Below are 5,980 nucleotides of genomic sequence, written 5' to 3'. Positions count from 1 at the left end.
AAAAATATACTTCACCATTTGCACTAGCCATATTCCAATTGCTTAGCACCTACATATGCTAGTGGTTACTATATTGGACAGCATAAATATAGCCATTAAAACTCCTCAGGGCAGTTTAAACATCATGAAATGGGCTAAGCTACTAAGGCCAGGCCCTGTAATATGCACCATGAACTCAGAAATGAGCAAGATCTAATCCCTGCCCTCAAGTATATCACACTTTAGCAGGGGATACAGACATCTAAGCAATGCATTTCAACCCAGTGTGGTAGGTTCTATGTACAGACATGTACAGGGTGCCATGGGAGCACAGAAAAGCTACACCCTGAATGCAGAAATAATGGAAGATGCCTGGAGATGACATGGGAATGAAATAAAAGACGAGTAGAAGTTCAATAGCCAAGAAGGGGTGAGAGTTGGGTATTCAAGAGAGAAGCACAGAGGTATCTAACAGTCTGGACTTGGGGTAAGGGAGCCAAGACTGAAAACAGTTTGCTGTGGCTCCAGCACAAGATGAATATTGGTGGGAGTTGGGGACACTTGGGTTATGGTGTTGACATGGCAGGCCACAGAGGAGTTTGGACTTGATCTTAAAGATAATGGGAACACAGTGGAAGGCGTACTGGAAAGAATGGACTAGAGGGGAATAAGTCTGGATGGAAAAAGTCAGTGGTGTCAGAGGCCTCGCTTCTACTCCCAAGACACTTACAACACTCACTCACTCAAGGTCACTAAGCTTCCAACCCAGTTCTATGTGTCTCTACAGTATATTCCTTTGTCTCTGAGAATATACTTCAGGCAATAGCATAGGAGTTAGCCAATAGGCTAATTTCCATTCATTTAATTGGTTTATATGAATGGCACAAGGTGCAAGGCACAGTGCTAAGCCCTCTGGGAAATATAAAGAAAAATAAGGCATGCCCACTGCCCTCAACTTTCCCACTTTTTGAATAATCTAGAAACATATCAGAGGGTTTGACTATAATTTAAACAGTAGCAAATACAACACTACTCTAAGACATCTAAAAATATTTAAAACTATAGAGACTTCTAATAATAACTTTAGTAATACAAATGCTTTTACCAGGAAATGATATGAGTGTAGGCAGAAATTTGTTCTACCAGGACTAGAATGTGATATCTAGATCTTCTGACTGGCCTAGAGAAGTGAGACTGTGGACAGAACTACAAGTCAGTTCTTTCTGTGGCCTTGGGCATATCTCTTATCTGTTCCTCTGAAAAATGAGGATAGATCTTATAGTGCTTCTATATCTGACAAGTCTACGACTAGAAAATTTATTATTCAAGTCCCATTAACTATTTCAATATACATTTATATATGCAAGACATTTCCTTTTATGTTTTTTTTTTTCCTTTTTAAATAAAAATTTCCCCTTACTCTATTTCTCAGGAGGATCCAATTCTCTTTCCCCATATGATTTCCAGAACATTTCAAAATCTTCAAATGAAAATATTCGAGTCATGACTTGTGGGTAGCAAGTTAGGACTTGTGGGGACAGTTGGGGGGAGGGCAAACTCTGAGATCTGCCAGCAATTGTTTTCCCCTTGATTCAAACGAAGGAAAAGATCATGTTATTTATACAGCATAAGGTTCCAGATTTTCAGGAATGAAATCTGAGCCCAGCATGTCAACATATTGGTCTGGTCTGTCTTGGAATCTACAGTAGATGGATGTCTTTGTGCTGGGAAACATTAGGAAGGTCAATATTCTTTTCTGATTTTTTTTTCTTCTCTTAAGAAAAGGGTTCATTCTCACACTCTAAAGTGGTGGTATTAGATATCATCCAGATAATACAATCAATGGTTATGCCGCCTTCAGTTTCAAACATAAAGCCCCAGGGCAAACAGCTTTAATGTATTCAGTTACATGTTCTTTACTTCACAGATAATGTTTTTCCACAAATATTCCCAGCCTGGGAGGAAATATAGAAGTGAACGATCAAATGAAGTAAAAATAATAGTGACATTAATAACAATGAAGCCCAAATTGCAAAGAGCTCAGAGAGACATCAGTCTGGGCTTCCCAATAACCCACAAGTTGCCCCAGAAAGGGGAACCTCGTGGAAGCAGCACCTCGCGGCAGAGGCGAGCTCTGGAGTCGGACGGCTGGCGGCCCGCCTCCCGGTCTGCGGCCGGCCGGGGGATAACCTCGGACAGTTGTCCTCTGAGCCTCAGTCCCCTCTGCTGTAAACTCAAGGACAGTAACACCTTCCTGCCTGAGCCAGCCTGAGGTTACAGACGCGCTGCTTTTAAAGTGTCTGGCACACAGGAGGCAGCGCTCGGGAACCCTGAGCGTCTTTCCAGCTTCTTCTTGGAGTCGCTTCCAGCCTTGACAGTCTGGCCCCAATCCGGTTCCTTTGTTTCCAGAATCCAGCCCACGTCTTGCAGGCTCCCTGCTTCCCGTCGCGGCCGCGGCGCACACACCTGAATTGCTTCTTTCAGCTGGCCGATCGCCACTGTAACTTTCTTCCGAAGGAGCACTCGCCCCGGCCACTGTCTCCACGAGTGTGTGGCCACAGTTGTTTTTTTCTTCCCTACTTTCTGCTTTAACACCCCCCCCGCCCCCCCGCGGCGGCGGAGCGAAGCTTAGGGGAGGGGGCCGCGCGGGGACCGGCTCCTCCCAGCGCCCCATTTCCGCTCCTCCAGGTGTCTCGTCGCGAGCCGTCCGCTGAGCGAGTGTTTCCCACGGCGCGAGGCGCACGCCCCGAGCGGCCCCCGGCTCGGGCTGTGGCATCAGTGGGCCCCAAAGAGAGCCCCTCGGGGTCGGTTTCTCGGAGGTTCCATCACCGTGCCCTGGGTAGACGGCGGCTGCGTGGCGGGCCTTCCCTGCGAGGGGAACTCCTTGCTCTGAACTCCTTAATTCCACCAGGCTTCAGATATATATTTATGAAAGTAACATATATAATTTATATGTATTTATAACAGTAATATAACCACATTACAGAATCTTTGAAAAGTAGAGAAAAGGGCAAGAACCCTCCTTATTCTTAATTAGAACTCCTAAGCGCGGCCATGGTAGTATTTTGCTGTGTGTTTTTTTTCCCTAGTCCTGTCCCAGTGCTTGCTTGCTTGCTTGATGTATTTATTTTACTACACACACTTTTTGGTACCTTGTTTTTCACACTGTAAACTTTTTTAGGTAGTTACTTCATGGTTATTATTTTAGTAACTGCAGACTACACCTATTGGATTCGGTTTCACTTATTTTAGAATTTTCTTGTTGGCCCTTTGGGTGGTTCCAATGTGTCCATTGTCATTAACACTGCAATGAATATATATTAGCATAGTGCCTTTTCATCCACATTTTTTTTACTATATCCTTAAGTCACCTAGAAATTGAAATATGGAGTTAATGAGTATGAACATATTTGTGGTTCCATAAATCTTTCCCAAATGCTTCCCACTCTTACCTGCAGCAGGTGAGAGTGTCCTTTTATCACACCCTTCCCTGCACAGGCTATCATCTTTTCAAAAATGTTGGTGTGGTGTGTTTTTTTTCAGGGTAACTATACTTTGATGTACAGTGAGAGGAACGCTTTTTCCCCCCTTGACTTTGATAACTATTTTTTTTCTGTTTTTGTTTTTTAAGCAAGCCTTTTGAAGTGAGTGGAATTTAAATGAAGAAAGAAGGCTCAGTGAATAAAAACAGAGGTTTTACCAGTAATGAAGTTAAAGGACAAATGGTGAATTGGAAGAAATGAATGAATATTCTCCATGGAAAGGAAAAGAAAGGGGAATAAGGGATGAGTTTGGGAGGGGCTAAATGGTGGAGCCAAGCCCCTTGATGTGGTCCAAGCTGCAGGTGTGAGAAAGATGTATTTAGAAGCAGTGGGTTGGACCAATTGAAAGCAAAAAAGGCTGGACTCCAGACATGAAATCGGCATCAAGGATTTGGCGAAGAGATGAAAGAAAAGTGAATTTTGGATTAGTTAAATAAATGACAGTCTATCAGGTACAGGGGGGAGGGAATCCTCTACTCTGTCTATTGTTTATTGAACTTTCCCTGTGCCTATACTATTTTTGGAGGCTGGGTTTAAAGTAGGAAAATCCTCACAATAACTGAAGGAGAGGCATAACATCATTATCCTCATTTTACAGATGTGGAGACTGACAATACGAGGGGTTCAGTGTTGCAGCCAAGGCCTCATATGTATTACAGGTAGCAGAAAGGAAGATTTGAAAGCATGTCTTCCTACTTTAAACCTAGCACCTTCAGGATCCAGAACAAGATTTGGATGAAGGAGGGAGAGAAACAGCATTTATCCAGATCGTGAAAGCCTGGGGGTCAGGCCTAGGCATACAAAGACTGGAGAGACCAATGGCCCATATACCCAAGTTATTTTGGGAGATGGGGCTGAAGGTCCCCAGACCCCCAGTCTGAATATGAATAGGCTGTCCCTGAAGGTCGCAGAGCAAGACCTAACAAGAATTCTGCTTTCTAAATCCTCAGCTATTTGAAGGCCCAGTGTTAGAGCTTCACCACTGCCTCCTTCAGGATACCAAATCCTCTTTGGACCAGCATAGTGATTGTGAGATTTCAAGGATTTCTGTTTGGCTAAACATGCTTTACTCTCTCCTAGATCAATGAAAGAATGTGTCTCCTGCTCAATTTCCAATACCTCCTGTCTCTCTCCCAGTTAAAGTGGAAACTGCAAGCTTGGAGGGTTTGAGGTAGACAAAGCCAGAGTTACCATTTCAAAGACACTTGTCTCTTAGCCCCTTATTTCAACTCATTGTTTCACTTAAAAAATGTTGGGTTTGAAATATAGATTATGTTTGACTGGTCACCAGTACAGATGTTTTCTTATTTCACCACTTTCTATTCTGCAGAGTCTTAGAAAGTGTGGTTGTGCGGCACACATCATTTGGAGATTGGAGTAACAGATGCAAGCCATGGAACCAGGAAAATGTCTTAGTTTGGCTGGTTTCAAGTCCCAGGTTTCCAGAAGCCCCACACTCAGTTCTCAGCAAGGAAGGGAACCCAGCTGGCCTAATTGTCTTCAGAGATGGTAATAACAGATAACTATTATGGTTTCCATATATATATATATATATATAAATAAATAATCTGGAAAGAAATACTCCAAAATGTTAGTATCAACATGTTATATTGCTGCGTGAATGCATTAGAGAATATTTTTTAGACTTTTTTTTGAGGAACAAGAGCCAAGTATTTTTGTTGTTCATTCCTTGCATTTGAAGTACTCCTGGATGACACCCTTGGCCTAAGACTCTTTGCTGTGGTCCTTAACTATTACACAACTGCGACCAGCCAGTTTATGGGATTTTCCCTCTCTGTCAGTTTTCCAGAGGCCAACCCGTTCCCCTAGTTTCTTGTCATCAACCTTAATTAGGCTGATTTGGTGTCAGCGCAAAGGGTCTCCACCAACTTGACATACACAGTCTCATTGCAATTGGATGGATGCAAACACACACATATGGGCTTGGCACTGGTCTCAGGCTTTGGCAACTTGGCAAATTTTTCATGGTAGGCCCTCGTGGCCTCTGGTCTTCAGTACCTCTTGTAAATCAGTACTAACATCCATTACACCTCCAGCAGCAATACCTTCCTCGGCCATGGTGGTGGGTTACAGGTGGAGCAGAATCTTTTTTTTTAATTTTATTTTTCAACTATAGCTTACATTCAGTATTATTTTGTATTAATTTCAGGTGTACTGTATAGTGGTTAGACAATCATATACTTTGCAATATTTCCAGTACCCCCCTGGCACCATACATCGTTATTACAATATTATGGACTATATTCTGTGTGCTGTACTTTACATCCCAGTGACTATTTTGTAACTACCATTAAGAAGTACAAAATGGAGCCAAATCTTGAATTCACCTGAGCCTCGCCTCCCAGCCACTTGGTGACAGAAAGGAAAGTGCTAGATTTCACATGTACTTTCCTGTGTTTTTCAAAAATTTCCATAACAAGAATGATTTGCTTTGATAT

General features: G+C 42.8%; 1 pseudogene; it reads right to left on the bottom strand.

Moving 5' to 3' along the window:
* Positions 1-5,204: 5,204 nt before the first annotated feature.
* LOC107525796 (small ribosomal subunit protein eS12 pseudogene) lies at positions 5,205-5,600 on the bottom strand (annotated as a pseudogene).
* Positions 5,601-5,980: the final 380 nt, after the last annotated feature.

Source organism: Miniopterus natalensis, chromosome X (assembly GCF_054644295.1).
Source record: "Miniopterus natalensis isolate mMinNat1 chromosome X, mMinNat1.hap1, whole genome shotgun sequence".
NCBI lineage: Eukaryota > Metazoa > Chordata > Mammalia > Chiroptera > Miniopteridae > Miniopterus > Miniopterus natalensis.
This window is presented reverse-complemented; position numbering and strand designations above follow the sequence as displayed.